This window comes from Amphiprion ocellaris, chromosome 5 (assembly GCF_022539595.1).
Source record: "Amphiprion ocellaris isolate individual 3 ecotype Okinawa chromosome 5, ASM2253959v1, whole genome shotgun sequence".
In the NCBI taxonomy this organism is placed as follows: domain Eukaryota; kingdom Metazoa; phylum Chordata; class Actinopteri; family Pomacentridae; genus Amphiprion; species Amphiprion ocellaris.
Window position 1 is genome coordinate 17,471,232 of NC_072770.1, and position 17,406 is coordinate 17,488,637.

Consider the following 17,406-nt stretch of genomic DNA (forward strand, 5'->3'; position numbering starts at 1 on the left):
CCACAAACCATGGGCTGGAAATAATTAGGCCATTCTGCCACTGGGACAGTAGCCTGATGTTCCAATGATTGGGAGCAGCTTTCATATCTGCACCGACCAAAGAGGAACAATAATATTTGGAGCCATCACTGGTGATGAGCCACAATTTCATTTTCTATAATGAAAATACATCTGGGAACCACTAGGTGGCAATAGCCAATTTCCCCCTCATGACAAGCTTCTTTTGTAGCTGACATGAACTCTGACTGCATCTTCAGGTTCTTTCTATACTTAATATCCTGGTTACATTTGGTAGCCAATAGCGTTCATGCTTTCAGCTGTTTGACACATACAATACAGACTAGCGCAATCTGTCAGGCACTTCCATTTTACATAACATTTGATTTAAAAAAAGGAAAAGCAGTCTGTATTGTGGATAACAAAATCTCTGTGCTGCTGTGTGAGACAGTTGTGAGTACAGAATCAGCGTGGCCTGACAGTCTCTCATGTATCAGCTGGTGACTCAGGTAAGGCCTCGGTCCTTGTGCCTGAGCTCAATCCAATATTTTTCCTGGTAATCCCCCTTCTACTCCTCAACACTGCTGCTCTTTCAGAGTTAAGTCCACATAAGCTCCCACTTGAGTGCCAGAGGCAGAGCAACAACAGGGATGGTGCGGTTGCCTAGCAACGTCTCAGTCACTGCACCTGAGGGTGTTGGGTAAACACCCTGAGCCTGCCAGAGGGAAGAAGCGACAAGTGACATCACTGTTTCCCTCCATGACATTTATTAAAGGGGGCTGTTATTAATTTCTTACATACCGTGTTGTCCTATCTGTCTCCACCCCGAGGTGAGATTATATAATAAATCTAACGCAACTTTATTTGTGTGTGTGTGCAGGCTCATGACTGTTTATCTGTACTTGGCTATGGGTGTTTTTGACAGATTCCAAGATAGGATTTGACTGATGTGCTCGTGTTTCTCAGCAGGGTGTTCCTCTTGCACTTTTATGATACGTCTCTGGTCTAAAAACAGTTTTGCTTGTTTGCTCTTTCACTGAGACTCAGTTTTAATGATGGTTAGAGGCTGATGAAAGGTCCCGTAGCCCCCATTACTTACAAGAATCGGAAGGTTATGAAATTCCTTATTAAGGTAAGACCCCTATAGCTATGAATAAAAGGGTTGTGATATTTCTCACTTTGACATTACTTTGCAACCCAGTGAATTCAAAGTGCCATTCATAATCCAACTGCATTCATGCTGTGAGACAAATGTAATAGTAAAAGTCAGTTAATCAATTTTATCCTTTTCAACGCCTCCTTGCATAATGTTGATTAAGCTTTGAGCTTATGAATAAAACTCTCTCCTAGGACCGACATGAGAATGTGATTTGGATGAAGTGATGTGGCACAATGTGATTCAGTCACTGCACTTTATCATCCATTAAGATTCACAAAGCCAGTAGTCTGTAACCACTTTTATTCTTAAATGAAAGAGAATGGTTTCCAGCCTCCCCAGAGGAATCAAAGCCTGGAATATAACATGCAGCGACAGTTCGTTAGTTTACGCTTCCTCACAACACCCATTTCCTGTACGTCCCTGCCCTTGTTCCACCAGGGTTAATGCTGACTTTCGGACTCTTCTGTTATGGGGTCGACCGGGGCAGTCTGCTTTGGCCCGGAGATACTATAATAAGGCCAGTGTTTATGACCGCTGCTGAAATGGGTTTGTAAGCGCGGCTGAACCTGTGAGGTATTGACACGGGGGTTAATAGCCTGTTGGCCTCTTTAATGGAGCTGAATCAGGCCAAGCAGCAGGCAGTGTCAGCCCACAGGAGAACAGCATCGCCTCTTACAAAGTCATCTCCTATATGAAGTGGGACAGACACCGGAATGTGTCGGGTGCACATACCTGTAGTTCACACAGACAAATGTGTGACATGGCACAAACAAACTAAGGTGCCAGAGTCTATTTACAGGACACAGGCACTTGCTTTGTTGTATTTAATTGGACTGTGATTCTATTTAAGACTATTGAACAGATCACTAAATGCAAATGTGGGTGTTTATTGTCTGGAGAGAGTGGTTGACTAGTTTTGGAAGACAAACATTAGAAAAACTAAGATAAATGTTCACTCTGCCATAGAAACACAGCAGTTATATTTACCATGCTCACTCTCTTACATAGTTTATCTTAATATACTTACGTCTGGTGATCAGCCCTAAACACACTAAGCTTATACTGATGGAAGTGGTTTTAGTTTAGCATTAAAGTATTCGACAGAGGGTCACTAAAGTTAGCAGGATTATTCATGAATATCTGAATTAAACTTAATGGCAAGACATTCAAAATGCATGAATCATAAAACTGTGATATTTCAGTCTGGATCAAAGTGGTGGGGTGACGGATGTTGGCATGGCTAAAAATAGGAATATTAATATCTGAAAAAAATGAATCAGAAATAAAACCACCACTAACAGCCTGTTACCCAGACATGGATTAAACCACGTCCAAGGCTAGAATAAGACATTCACTGAAGCTCTCCAGTGAAAAAACTAATTTAGTCTTGGACCATGGTACCTATACAAGACCATTTTCAAGTCAAATCTTTTACCTCACCTCACCTTTAAGCCCCTTTTTAGAATTTAGTAAGACACAGATCAGTTATGTAAGAAAAGTTTAATCTCTTTAGGCAGGGATCACTGTGAAGCATGAAAAAATAATGCTCTTTAGGTAGAGTCTATATACATAAAACACATACAGTATATATAAGATAACATTAAACTGCGACTCATCATCTTGTTCACACGGTTAGTTGGACTGTTGTTCTTCCTGTCACAGGATTGTAATATCATCATTGAATTTGCAAGACTAATTCTGTTACACATGTGTGGCGATCAATTATTTATTTCTACTAATGACTGTGCTATACATTCATTATTCATGGTAAGCGCTGGTCCTCCTCGAGTGCTGCTGACGGAGGGAAACGGAGGGTCAGATGGGAATGGGAGCTTCATTGTACTCTAAAGGACACCAGAGACCGACTTGGCTGCAAAGGAATCATCTCCTACCATTTAGAGCTGCAGCCAGTGTCCCTGGGAAGGTACTTAACCTGTGGCTGAGGTGAAGTTTTACATCCACTTGATTAGAACAGCTGCTCTGCATGAGGATGCAGCTCAGATTTCCCACTGCCCTTGAACATGTAATCACATGGAGAAGTTGGTCTCTGCAGAGCTGCCCAGCATCAGCAGTGACATAAGTTCCATGTACTTATAGAGAGGATGCTGACGAATAACACCGTAGGGATCCCATGATGCATCATTCATGGTCATTATATTAGTGTTGGTGTCACAGTTGCTAATTAGACGGTTCAGATTCTTTACGATATATCAATGTGAAAATGCCAAGTGACACATCGCTTATATTTAATAGAAGGTCTGTAATAAAGGGGCACTACAATGATTTAGTACTACACCTCCGCACAGTTGTGGGACTCGCAGATATACTGTAATTAAAAGCAAATGTAACAGTGGAGGCTGAATCTTGACTGAGTCTCTAATATGAGACAAGTTCAAAAGAAAATGCAAAATACAATCCAAAAGTGTCTTCAACTAGACCCAGCTTCACACATCTGGTTGTAAAACAAGCTGTCTGTTAAATATTTTAAGTCTCAAGTTCCCTCTAGAGTCACAGAAGTTGTTCACACACATTTTGTCTTCATAGGCTTGTTGAGTTTATATCCATTGTGACAAGTAGGCTGAACTTCATGCATAAATTAAGGAGCGCAGCCAACAGTTTTACTGCAGTACAAATGTGGTGCTTTCAGACGTTTAGGTTTTTAATATATTAACTGGTAAGCAACTCAGAAAGCAAAGATCCAGAAATCAAACAGTCCACTTGTAATGTAACCTGACCCTAAGTCACTTTGTCTTAGTAACCTTTTAATAGTTTTCTTAAATAAAGTTTATACTGGATTATATTGAAGCAAGAAACTAGCAAGACTAAGAGTCTGCAGCCACATTATTTTCTAAATTTAGGCACAGTGGTGCTAAATGCAAATAATGTAATGCAAATATGCTCACAGTAATGATGCTGACATGATGCAGATATAAGGTTTTCTGTGCCTATTATATTTTAGCATGTTAGCATTGCACACAATACAGTTGAGGCTAATCAAATACCAGTAGTTTTGTAAGTGTCACAAGTTGACATTCATTGAAAGTTACATATTCACATTTTGGTCTAATGATGGCGCTGTATGGAAAATTTAGGGTATATCCTGAGGATACATGGATTTCTACCAAAATTTCCACAGTTGTAAAGACATTTTACTTATAAAGTAAAATTGTAAGACTCCTGGTGCTATATTTAAATTCAGGTGATCACCATAGCCACTGAGATTCATCCTCTGGGAGCCATGAACACCTGTGCGGGGTCCTGGTACTGTACATGGTGGATCCCTGTGGCACTTTTATGGTACTCTGGCACATTTGATTAGAGAGTCATCAGTAATGTAACCAGCAGAACCTGTATTTTTCCTGCTATGACAAGTGGAGATGTCTGCTGTGAAAAAGACTAACAGTGTTTCAAATCAGCAGTTAAATTATCTGTAACTAATATGCGGTGACCTGGGGGACTTTTGCTTTTCTAGACAAGGCAGCTATACTACTATAAACCACTGTAATAGTACCACTTTATATCTTACTAGCTCATTTTTTCATATGTTTATCATGCAAAATGTAATTTATGAACTAATTAATAACTAGTTGCCAAATAGTATAAGAGAAGTACAATGTATTCCCCTGAAATGTCAGGGCATGACGTGAATAATTATGTATATATAGTGACTCCCTACCACTCACAATAGTTAGGATATACTTTAGAAATAACACATGAATTTGTAGGGAATGCTCTTTTAAAATTCAGTTTGACAGTACACAGATACTGTTTCAGATAAGAGAAGCCTGTCTTGGTAATAGCGCCATGTCCCCACGGGGTCAGTCATCCATATCATAAACGGCTGGTTGTTAAACAGTACATATTTCTGCCCCCACTTACAGCAGGAACATCAAATTTATTCTGCTGCTTTGATCTCATTTTAGTACAAGTCCTGAAATAGCAGGAGGCTCTGAGTGGTGTCAGCAGAAAAGCAGCCAGCAGAGCCTGGCCGTCCTGGGCGGTTCTTCTGCTGAATAACAACATCAACACTAAAGTGTGAACAGTTGATCACACAGCCGGCATCAGAACCAACATCCGGTGGTGTTTTTCAGATTGGACTGTTCCCAGCATCAGCCCAAGAGACTCACTAGCTATATGGAGAGGAAATGAAAAGAGCCAGGCTTGGACATGTTTGAAGAAGAGAACTTTATTTACAACACACAAGGCACTGGCTGCAAGCCAGCAGCAAAGCTCTCAGTCTATATTTGCCATTTATCAAGGGGGCAACTTGAGTTTGCTTTCTTCTTTCACTCTGCCTATCTGCCACAGGGAAACCGAGTGAACTTCAGCTAAACCCATCAAAGAGCCCTTCCCTTTAGTTAATCTCCTTATCTGCTGACTGGCTGTGACCAAGATGACTTTTCACCAATTTGATTATTATTTCAGAGCAACAGCTCTGAAATAAAAATCCATCATGATGGCTCTCTTATTAACACAGGTCCACAGTTCTGCTGGGTCCACACAAGAATTCATTACTGTACCACAGTAAAGGTTAACTTAGGTTTATCACTGGATGTTCTCATTACTGGGATACTCCGGAAATAAAAGCACTTCTCATTAACGTGTTCAGTGCGTTCCATCAGTGCTGCTCACCTCTACCTGTCTTTTCTATCTCTGCACCGCCCAGCCCTCTGGACACTGAAATATCACTCTTCCACTCCCTCATTTTTAAGCTTTTTTTCCCCCCAAAACCATTTTCTAAATGTTATGCATTGTTCCCGCTGTGCTTGATCCTCCTTTCCTTGGACCCCTCCCACTGCTGACCCTCTCCTCCATCCTACTAATCACCTCTCCACATGGCCTACCTGCATCTTGGCACCACCTCATTTTTCTCCCTCTCTCTTCCAGCCTGCCTCTCTGCTTTCTCTCTGGGTGTCTCATTAAAGGCGCTCTATCTAATGAGATTACGCCGTGGGGATTAATGGTGTGGCTAATTGATAGACACACAGCCGGAGAGGATTAAATCCCTTTAAGTCCCCAGTGGGTTTTTTTTGGCGCTTCAGCTGACTAATTGAAATCACAGGAATGGACACAAATATACTTCCTGACCCCACACACTGCTCTAACAATCCTTCGTCTGTGATGCAATAAAAGGGCCAATAGCGAGGGTTTCATTAGAAAATGAAGCTATATCCAAACAATAGGGTCAAAGATTAACTGCATAATCCTGCAGAGAGTCGGCTCCACTTCATGACTCTTTCTAAGACTTAAGAATACGTTATTCCACAATAAAAAGACAAAGAAACAGAAAAACATTGAAGGCGCAACTATTAAAAGTGCACATAGGAACCATTTGTATTTGCAGACGATATGTGCAAATCATTTCGTGAACAAATGTAGGTGGAAAAGCAGTGACATTAAAACCACTATGTATGGAATGTCCATGTGATTACAGCATATTTGATTAATCCTTTAAGACCCACCATTGTGCAAGTCCGCCAGGACATCCATCCATCCATCCATTATCTATACACCGCTTAATCCTCACTAGGGTCGCGGGGGGGGCTGGAGCCTATCCCAGCTGACTCGGGCGAAGGCAGGGGACACCCTGGACAGGTCGCCAGTCTGTCGCAGGGCCACATACAAAGACAAACAAGCACTCTCACATTCACACCTACGGGCAATTTAGAATAATCAATTAACCTCAGCACATTTTTGGACTGTGGGAGGAAGCCGGAGTACCCGGAGAGAACCCACGCATGCACAGGGAGAACATGCAAACTCCATGCAGAAAGATCCCGGGAAAGCCGGGACGCGAACCAGGGACCTTCTTGCTGCAAGGCGAAAGTGCTAACCACTACGCCACTGTGCAGCCCCCGCCAGGACATATATTTACATTTTTACATGCTGTAGTGCCATTTTTTGGAGTATTTTTTATTTGCTTTACATCACAATAACCCTGATATCCCAAATTTTAATATGTGTTGACTTATGTCTTAACTACTACAAAAAATTGCTTAAAGGTGCAATAAACCTTAAAAAAATGAAAATCATTTTTGTTTTTTTCACATATATTTCAAAACACAGAAATTGCATAGCTGTATCCCTCAAATTTGTAAATGTAAAAAAGTTGCACAATATCCTTTGGAACCACAGGAAACTTATTTGGAGTCTGTACATAATTTGCTTTTTGAGATATGGTCAATTTTGTAACCTGTAAAAAAAAAAAAAACGCAAATAAACAAAACTGCAAAATTTGCAAAGAGACATCAACATCAAAACAAATTATTTACAATAGTGCAATCAAATTTCTAAGTGTGCAAGATACTTATGAACACACATATTTTATGTACAAAACCATGGTCAGACCATAAAAAGTGCATTTGAAAATAAAAGAAAATCGTTTTTACTGAGTTGAATCAGAAACAGTATTTTGATGGTCTCCTGGTCCAAGTACTTGGACAGGTCTGATGGAGAAGGGCTGTCCACATATTCTGACAGAGGTGGCTGGACACCTGGCCTCCTTTTCGGCAGGAAATGTGGCAGAGAAGGTAAGCTGTCAGGTTCCTTCTCAGTTTTCCAGCCAGCTGTAGGGAGCGCCTCTGGCCCGGAGCGCTCGCTGGTGGAGCGGCTGCTGCAGCGTCTCCTGGCTGGAGGACGGTCTGTCCCTCTACCTCTCGCTGGGGTACCAGGACAGCAGGAGACCTCCATTCTCTCCTCTTCCTCCTCCTCCTCCTTCCCAACATTGTAAAATGCTGCACACAGAAAAAGTTACGTGGTACGTTAGCTGTGCGCAGCACATGACTTGTAAAAATGATGCGTATTTTGCGCGGAATGCTTTCGGCGGCGTTCCATGTATATTATACTTTCTTTACTTTTCTCCAACTCAAAACAAACAACTTCTCATGAATACAGACTTACATGTCACTGGAATGATCAATTCCTTCGATAAGATCGGCTTCATCCGCGCTGGTGGCAGAATCCGGGCCAGACGAGTGGCTGGACTCTTCATCCGACGCTGTAGTTTGCTGGAGAGCTTCGCCAGATGTAAAATAGTTTGGCGCGACCAGGTTTTCGCGGCTCCTCAACTAATGTGTGGAAGTGTGTCAAAGGTGTGTGTGGTGGGTCCGTGTACGGATCTGGTAATTGGATTTTCCGTTCTGAAACGGGTATTGAAAAACAAAAAACGAGTGGTTATTTGATTTTCGTTTTAAAATACAAAAATTAAAATTGAAATACAAGGCGTTTTTCCTTTTCATGATCAAAAAGGGATATACGATTTTTTTTTAAATGCTTTGATTTTCGTTTTATATTTAGAATAACAAGAAAGTAAAATCAGTAAGAGACAGAAACGAAAAAATGTCCGTTTTTTCATTTTCTGAGACCGGAAGTGGTCATCAGCAAGTGTGGAGCCAAACGACAACAAGATTCTCAGAGGGCGGAGCCAGAGAGCAGTGATTGGTCAGACCATAGATAATATAGAAGACAGCGCGCTAGCGTATCTAGTCTATGTATATCTATGGTCGGCACGTCTGGTAGCATCTCTGGCTGCTGTTGATCTTGTTTTTGGAGTAAAACACGGTAAGAAGATAAATACTTCTAACCAGTAGCGTTGTTTTGTTGTACGTTAAGTCAGCGACTTGTGAAGAGTTGTGTTTTGTCGTGTTTGAGCAGTTGGTCCGGACGCGTTAGCTAGCTAAGCGGCTAAGTTAGCTAGCGGGCTAATTAACACAGGTGGCTAACTTACCGCTGAACACCTGTGTTAGTTGCTGCAGCAGCTGTCCTCATTATTAGAATGACCTTCTCAACCTGTATTTCTCTGCTGTGTATTTTAGCTTTTAAAAAAGTTATTTTACTTTAAGGTTAACTGAAACCCGTTCAGCTGCACTGAAGTTTAACATTCAGCTGGTTTGAATTAAACCGCGCTTAACTTAACATTGCGCAACATTACCTCTCTGAATCTCCATAATTTCATTAAATTCCTTCTCTCTTCCACTGCTCAAGTTCAATCCAGTATATAAAATGACATTAATAGTGAATAAACTAACAACCAGCCATTGTATTTATTTATTACTGCATGTATTTGTAGTAAAACATGAGTTGAAACATCCTACTTTTGGATCTAGAACTGCACAAGCCGTTCATTTTCAGTCACCTGATGAGTTAAACTCCCCTTTTTATGTGAGGTTGAAGCAGAAAGTCTGAGTTAACAAAGAAAGTTCTTTATAATTTGCGATACCTGTTATCTCTGACTGAGGCTTTAGTTTTTGTTGAGCTGATTTACACGTAGAAACTTTGTTCAGGAAAATTTCTCAGTAGCTCAGAGGACAGGCTGCTTTTTACACAACCTTGTAAGAGAATGTCTGTCAATGCTTTCAGCAGAATTTAGAAACACAACACTTCCTAAACAGATATTTTGAGGCTGTGAGGTTGAACGTTTGAGAGTATATCAGTGTGTTTGTTTGTGGTCTTTCTGTTTCTAGGTGGAAGCTGAATTAGTGAGGATGACTCCTGCTCCTGTCATCTCTAAGCTCCTCACACATCTTTACCTGCACATGAGGAAAATCACTCCTGTAGAATGCAGGTATGTTTGTCATTATTATAAAAAGATGTTGCCTGGTGACCTGTCAGAAACCCATTATACAGAGTCAGCCAAAATAATGTTTACACACATCAGGAAAAGAAAAACTTGCATAAATATTTCAATACCAAATTTATTCAGACATCACGAGATTAATAAAAGTTATCTTTGGCCTCTACAATTACAAGAGGTGCTCAAAGTGGTGGCCACTGGCTTCCAGACATTTCTGTTGTGTTGTAGACGTCACTTGTTGATGCTCCATTCATGAGGGTAGCGCCATCTGTTGGGAAAACATCGTACAACAGGACACAGAGTTATCGTGATTTGATCAAACTTAGAAAGAGGAATCTATATGTGTAGAAGTACTTATACAAATGAAATATTTATAAAAGTTTTTCTTTTCCTGATGTGTGTACATTATTTTGGCTGACTCTGAACTTAATGAGAACAAAACTGTCATTTAATTGTTGCTCTGAAAGCTTCTTTAGTGAAAACCAGCTGGTGTTCTGCTTTGAAACAAACTGCTGTTGAGGTCTGTGTTTTTAGGTTTAACCCCACAGTTTCTGAATGAACTGATAGTTTGTTTTTTTTCCTGATCAATGTGGACGTTATAATTGATGGTAACATTTACTGATCATATAATCAGCATGACAATATAACAGTATAACATTCTGACCACCTGACTAATACTGTGTTGGTCCCTTTATGCTGCTAAAACTCCTCTGACCCAGTGGTTCATCAGAACCTCTGGGGATGTCCTGTGGATTCTGTGGATCCTGTGGGTTGCAGGGTGGGTCCTACCTAGACCAGGCTGATCCTGGACCATCCCACAGATGCTCAATCAGATCTGGATGTGGGGAGTGTGGAACCCAGGTGAACAGCTTAGCTCTGTCGTGTTCCTCGGACCACTCCTGAGCAGTTTTAGTTTGTCCTGCTGAGGGTGGCAGCTGGCATCAAGGACTGCTGTTGCCATGGAGACTAGGGGGTTGTTTGTCCTGCAGTGTTTAGGTGGTGGTACATGTCAAACATCCACATGAACGTCAAGGTTTCCCAGCAGAACGTTGCATTAGAACAAGATGATGGATGTTGTTCTCTTCAGCTGTCAGTGGTCAGAATGTTGTGGCTGATCGGTGGATCTGTCTGCCTTTACTCTGACATCCAGAGTTATACAAAAGTGTAGTATGTGTGCAGTGCAGAAGAGATTTACTTTATTGTATGCAGTTTTTTTTTTTTTTAAGGGAGAGCATTTTTTTTATCCACCTGAAGAAGACCTAATCTTTCCCTTCAAAGGATAGTTAATTGTTACTACGGCTTCCATAGTGGTCCCATCAGAGAAAATCATATCCATATACAGATTTTTATTAATTCCAGGGCTGGTTCAGTAAAGATTATAATAATAACTACATCAGATAATTCTTGGTCGCAGTTGGAATTTTGCAGCCTGAGAGATGGTTGAGAAGGTTTGCAGTTCTTGTTTTAGCAAAATATGTTATAATAGAAGATCTTTATTGTCATTGTACATGAAATTATCTGCAAACCAGCAAAGTGTATCAGTCTGAGGTATCTAAAAATAAATAAGTAAAGAAAAATGCTTCTAAAGCCAATAATAAACAGAATATTTTGAGGGAATATTCTAAAAAGGAAAGAAAAGCTCCATTCTCACTCCTCTCAGGATAAACTGTCATTAAAATTGACTTTAAATTTAGCTTCAACACGAGATAAAAACATTTACTTTCATTACTGATATTGTCAAGTTTTAATAAAGTTCATGCTACTTTTATAAAATGATGAAAGTGAATAAATTGTATTTCTGTGATCTGTGTTTGATTTCTGTCTTTTCTCCTGTCATCCAGATGTTCAGAGGGAGATGATGCCACATCTGGTCCAGCTGATGGAAGGTCTTGAAGTTCTCTGACTGGCCTCGACTGAAGATGGTCGTCTCACTGGATTTAAGGTTCAGATGCTCAGTAACAAACTCCACCAATGAGCCAACAGGGAAGCTTTAGGTTTATTAAATGTTGCTATGAAGGTATCGCTGTTTTTCTTTGTGAATGCAATGTGCTCCAACTGAAACTTGAATTAGAACTTAGAAGTAAATCCTTCCATCTGAAAGGATTTAGTTGCATTAATAACCTCATAACATTCTAATTTTTATTCCAGTCTTGGTTGGAAATAGAATCTCTGTATTGATTCAGGTAAAAACTGAACTTCACAGCATGTTGGAGCAAAACAACCAGATGAAAACTGTGATGGTGTTGGATTGTCAGACCGTAATGTTGCAGCTCAAAGCAGCTTTTCTATCTCAGTTCATTCTGACATTCAGCTATGAATCAACACAGCAGATGGTGATCCATGCTGTGGAAGTCTCACATCTCCTGATTTAATGGAGCTGCTTTGCACTTTTTACACTGTTTATTCACCAACACTTTATTTAATAAAAGTCCCATCTAGTTTTTATGAGGAATGTGATGTTTTAATTTCTCTGTGAATAACTGCAGTCTAATGCAACAGCTGGAGTTGTAACATCTGTCCTGATATTGATCATGAAGTATTGATCAGAATACTTATGGTCAGCAGTCATCCCTGAAGTTTTACATTAAAATCTTTACTTGTGTTGTGAACTTTGGTAAGAAGCAGAAACGTTAGCGTTGCCATGGATACATGAGTGTTAAATTCTGTCCATGTTTCCATTTTGGGAAATGCAGTCCAGTTCCAGAATGTGGAGGAATTTAGTCTCACAATCACAGACAACAAATATTATCTGAAAGTCGGGTTATTGTTGTTTATCAGCACAATACAAAAAGATTAATGTTAGAAATATTCCAGTTAAGACTCTAGAATATCATGATTTATGTAAATTTACCTCAATAATATGAATGTTCAGGTTAAGATTGTACAGTGATATTTATTATGTAAGTTTAGCTGATTAAAGTTTATGACTCTGCACTAAAATATTATTTAAATTGACATCATTATTATAATATTTAGGGTCAGACCCTACAGTATTGAGATTAAGAAATCAAATATTCTATAAAATGTAAATACACTGAACTCATTTGGATATATTTAAGTGAGACTCTACAATATTATTTGACACAAATCTATCTAAATCAAAATTTTAATAATTTTCACGCCAAACATTTACTGGACTGATTTAAATATTAAAATCACTCCTTTCTAATCCTCTGCTGTACGTTCAAACCTGAGGCCTTAAATAGAAACACACAAGTATCTGATTGAAGGAACTTCTGTAGAGTCCTGGTTCCAGAACATGATGATAGAATTATAGACAAACTTTAACAAAAGCTGCCTGAGAGTTTACAGGTTTTTATGTTGGATTTCTTCAGTAATTTAATGAGCGTTATCAGCAATAATCAAGTGTTCATTTGATGAACTTCATTTCCTAAAACATCCAGAATTGGAGCTCATATCTTTGGCAGCTGTAAAGTTTCTGCTCCTTCAAAGTTCACAACACAATGAATTAATTCCTAAAACACTCTCAATGCTGGAGAGCGTTTGATGCTGAAGCAGTGACCAGTTTTTCTGTTTCTTCTCTGGAGATGCACAATGAGGGACGTCTGCAGCGACTGAGAAAGAGTCTCACCACATCCTGACATGAGGAAAAAGACTTTATTGAAGACTACAATGAGAAAAACTATCAGACAGCAGACGGCTGCATTCAAGGTGAGCTCTGAACATTTGATCTGGAACAGGAATTCAATAACGGCAGCATGAGCTTCATTTCAGTCTGTAGCTGCTGAATTCATGGATGAATCATCTGGCACTAGAGAGGAAGACCATCAAACATCCACGTCAGCTGATGGAGGTCCAAGAGTCTCACCAAACAAACAACCTACAGAGTGAAGACCTCAAATCTGATTGGACGGCCTCCTATTCAGCCACATGTGTGAACAAATGCCTCTAAGTTGATTTGTTTTCTAAAATAAATCTAGTTTGAGTCCTAATCTATGCCTGTGTGTTTGCTTCTTTACACCGCTGTTAACAGTTTAGGCTGTTAGATTGTTCCAGATAAGACAAGTACAAGATTCTTCAGAGCCGTTCTACCACGAGCCTGACAGGAAGAACTCCAACAGCTACTGAATGTTCCTGTGGTTCCCTCAAGGCTACAGGAGGAGCCCTACGAGGACGAGCCGGTCCACCTGATGGCGGCCAGTCGCTGCAGTTCAAAGCCAACACCGACTACGTGGACTTCTACTGGACCACATGGAGGCCTTCAAACTGGACCAACAAGTTCAGCGACTCCCCGACTCGTGGGTCTGAGGACGCCACCGAGCCTCGGCCCAGCCGGCCTCCTGTCTGTGGGTGTTTGAGTGCTGAGAGGTTTGTGGATGCATGTGAACGTGTCTGTGTTGAAACAGCAGCTTTTGACTCAGTAACGCCGGGAAAAACCAAGAGCTCCTTTATTTGTGACTTCCACTAAAAAACTGATGAAAATAAGTTTGCTAGGGTTCTGACTGATAACAGATTATTAAATAATGAAAATAATCATTTATATATTCCTTTAAACAATCCTTTTAGGTCTACATTTCCTTTACAATGACTTCTTGGTATATGTACAAGTATTTTGGGTGGAATATACCATTAAGCCCAATGTTCAAGGGTTCTTCTGGGAATATATCATTAAACCAACCTTTTAGGTAAATGTTCCAGGATGTTGGGTAGAATATACCATCAGATCAATCTTGTAGGTCTACATTGGAAGATTTTAGAGTAGAATATTACTCCAAACCATCCTTTAGGTCTACATTTAAGGTGGAATACTACTTTACACCAAGATTTTTTGGTCTACATTGAAAGATTTTAGGTGGAATATTCCTTTGAACGAACTTTTTAAGTTTATGTCAAAGGATGTTGGGTGGAATATACCATCAGACCAACCTCCAGGGTCTACAGTAGTGAATTTTAGGTGGAATATACCATTAAACTCGCCTTTTAGGTCTACATTGGAGGATTTTAGGTGGAATTTTCTTCCAAACCACCCTTTCGGGTCTATATTTGAGGTTTTAGGTGGAATATTCCTTTTAACCAGCCCCTCAGGTCTCTTTGAGGATTTTGGATGGAATACTCGGTTAAAGCAACATTTTAGGTCCATGTCCAAGGATTTTTGGTGGAATGTTCCTTTAAGGTGGATGTTTGAGGACCTTGTAGGTGGAATACTTCCTGAAACCAACCTTTTAGGTCAACATTCAAAGATTTAAGGTGGAATATTCCTTTAAACCAACCTAAATTTCATGTTTTGATCATTATCAAGTGAGAAACCTCAATCCAGACTCCTCATAATGACGTTTGAGATTTATGCTGCTGTTATTTGTTTAGTCCAGACTAAATGACAGAAATCCACAACTGTAATTTTATTTCAGGACTCGGTTATTAAATGTCAAAACAATCCATGTGACTCTAAAAACTCAACAGCTTTACAAACTCTAAGATTAAACTCTCCACAAGGATCCAGAATAAGTTGGACTTCTACATGAGAGCTTTAATTATTCCTCATCTACTTCCTGAAAAGTTTGGTCAATAAAAAAGACAAAAACTAATATTTTCAGCTGAACTAAAGACAGACTGTGATTTTTCTGCTCACATGTTGTGTTGTTGTAAACTTACTCTTTCAAATAAATAGCCGCCTAACCCCCTGGAAACCAGCGTTTGTCCTGTTTTTGTGTTGCTCCTCGGCGACCCTAGACAGCCGGGTCGTAATGTTTTTTGAGCAACACACCATACTATGACGTTTTTACAATGATGGTTCTACTATGAAACCAGTTTGACATGTTCAGGTGTTCTTTGTGTGAAAACTCAGAGATTTCAGGTATCAGAAGGTGGTTTTCAACTTTCTTTGTTAACTTTCTGCTTCAACTTTAAACTAAATTTCCTTCACTAACCCAGCCCTCTGGACTTCCAGTAAGCTGTGTTCCTATTGGCTGTCCAGGTGGCTGCTTGGTGTTATCAGGAACACCTGAGCAGCTCAGTGTCTTCCTGCTTTATTTAGCTGCAGTCAAACATTTCCTCTGCTTCTCTTCACCACTGAACCGGGTTTGGCTCTGTTGCTTTAGTTTGTTCTTTAGGCGTTGGCTTGCAGCTTCCAGCAGTAAAATCATCTTTAATGTGTTTCTTGGTGTGTTATAGGGCTTTGTACTGGATAGTTGTCTTGGTAAATGTGGTTCTTTATCCACAGTTAGCACATGGTGCTAATGTGTGCAGTGATTAGTGGATTTGGTGCAGCTGCGTTGTGTCTTTATCTTGGCTGTAGTGAGTCTTCAGAGGTTTTTGGTCAGACACATTCTGTATTCTTGTTTGAGAACCAATGTTGGTTGTCCAGAAGGTAAGAGTTCCTGTCCTGTTTCTCTGTTAGGCTGCAGGAGACTTTAGCGTTTGGGTTGTGCTAATTTGGTTTTTGTACGGTTTCATTTGGACGACTATCTTGAGGCCCCTCCATGTGGTTTAGTGAGGTTTTCTGGAACAGTTCTACAAAGCAACCTGCAGCAGAAGAGACTTTGAGAGTTTTTAGGAAGTTCTGGAGAGCAGACTTTAGAGCAGCAGAAACATTTGTCAACAGTTTGAGCATGAGAAGGTGAGCTTCAGAGTAGAAATGAGACGGAAACCTTCTTGACCCGTGTGGTGAGATCCTGTACCAAGAGTTTGAGCAGGTTGTGAAGAGTCTGTAGTTCTTTGGTCTGAAAGCACAAGAAGAGTCGACTCATTAAAGGAGAAAACAGGAGATATTGTTGGTTCTTCTGTCGCTCTGCAGTTTCTAGTTGCCTTAGACTGAATATCAAGTTTATATTTTCAGTGATTTGCCATGTGAGCCCAAGAAGACTCCAATAAACTCCCTCCATCCCCTGGACACAACATATTTTATTACCATGTTTAATATTTTTTTAAAAAAATATGTTTTTGATGTTTAATCATAGTTTTAATCATAGTTTTTTCTCTTTGCTTGTTTAGTTTTGTCATCTATGTGAAAGGTGCTAAACAAATAAAGTTGAATTGATAAAGTGAATAATTGACTAACTCATGATTGTGACAACAGAAGTATTTTCATTGTGATTTAAGGGTTTGTTTCATTTTCAAGGTTGGGGTTAAAATCTTGACAGAAAAAAAAAGATTAAAGAAATAAACTACATTTAAAAAAAGCAATCAAAGGAAAAAAGCATTTAATACAATTAAACAAAAAAAAATAAATGTTAAATACAGTTAAATGATATTAAACAGGCAAAATATTGAATTAGATAATTAAACAGAAACTACAAAATATGTAATTATGAAAATAAACAAATTTTTTTGAACAAAAATATTAAACATTAAAGATGAAATATTTTAGATAATTAAACATTTAAAAAGTACAATTAAACAAGAACATTTAACATTTAAAAAATACAAAACATTTAATTAGATTATTAAACCTTTAAAAAGACAAAACATTTAATTAAATTAAATGTTTAATTAGAAAATTAAATCTTAAAGACAATAAAACTTTAAATAGGAATTAAACAGAAAATACAATGAAGCATTTAAAAAGAAAATTAAACATTAAAAGGTGGTAAAACATTTAAAAAGAAAAACCTTAAAGATTTAATCGAAAAATTAAACGTTGAGAAAGAAAAGGAAATTTTTCAAACAAGCCGATAAAACATTTAAAAAAACAACAAACATTAAAAACACAAAACATTTC

At 39.2% G+C, this 17,406-nt stretch overlaps 1 long non-coding RNA gene across 3 annotated transcripts; it reads left to right on the top strand.

The window, feature by feature from the left end:
* The first annotated feature begins 7,383 nt into the window (after positions 1 to 7,383).
* LOC129348865 (uncharacterized) lies at positions 7,384 to 14,505 on the top strand. Of its 3 annotated transcripts, none has more exons than XR_008601593.1 (3): positions 7,384 to 8,716; positions 9,619 to 9,719; positions 11,570 to 13,681. It is a non-coding gene; the product is annotated as an uncharacterized LOC129348865 (long non-coding RNA). The 3 variants fall into 3 exon arrangements; XR_008601594.1 differs by adding an exon at positions 13,723 to 14,505 and having other exon boundaries at positions 7,917 to 9,719; positions 11,570 to 13,621; XR_008601592.1 differs by having other exon boundaries at positions 7,384 to 9,719.
* Positions 14,506 to 17,406: the final 2,901 nt, after the last annotated feature.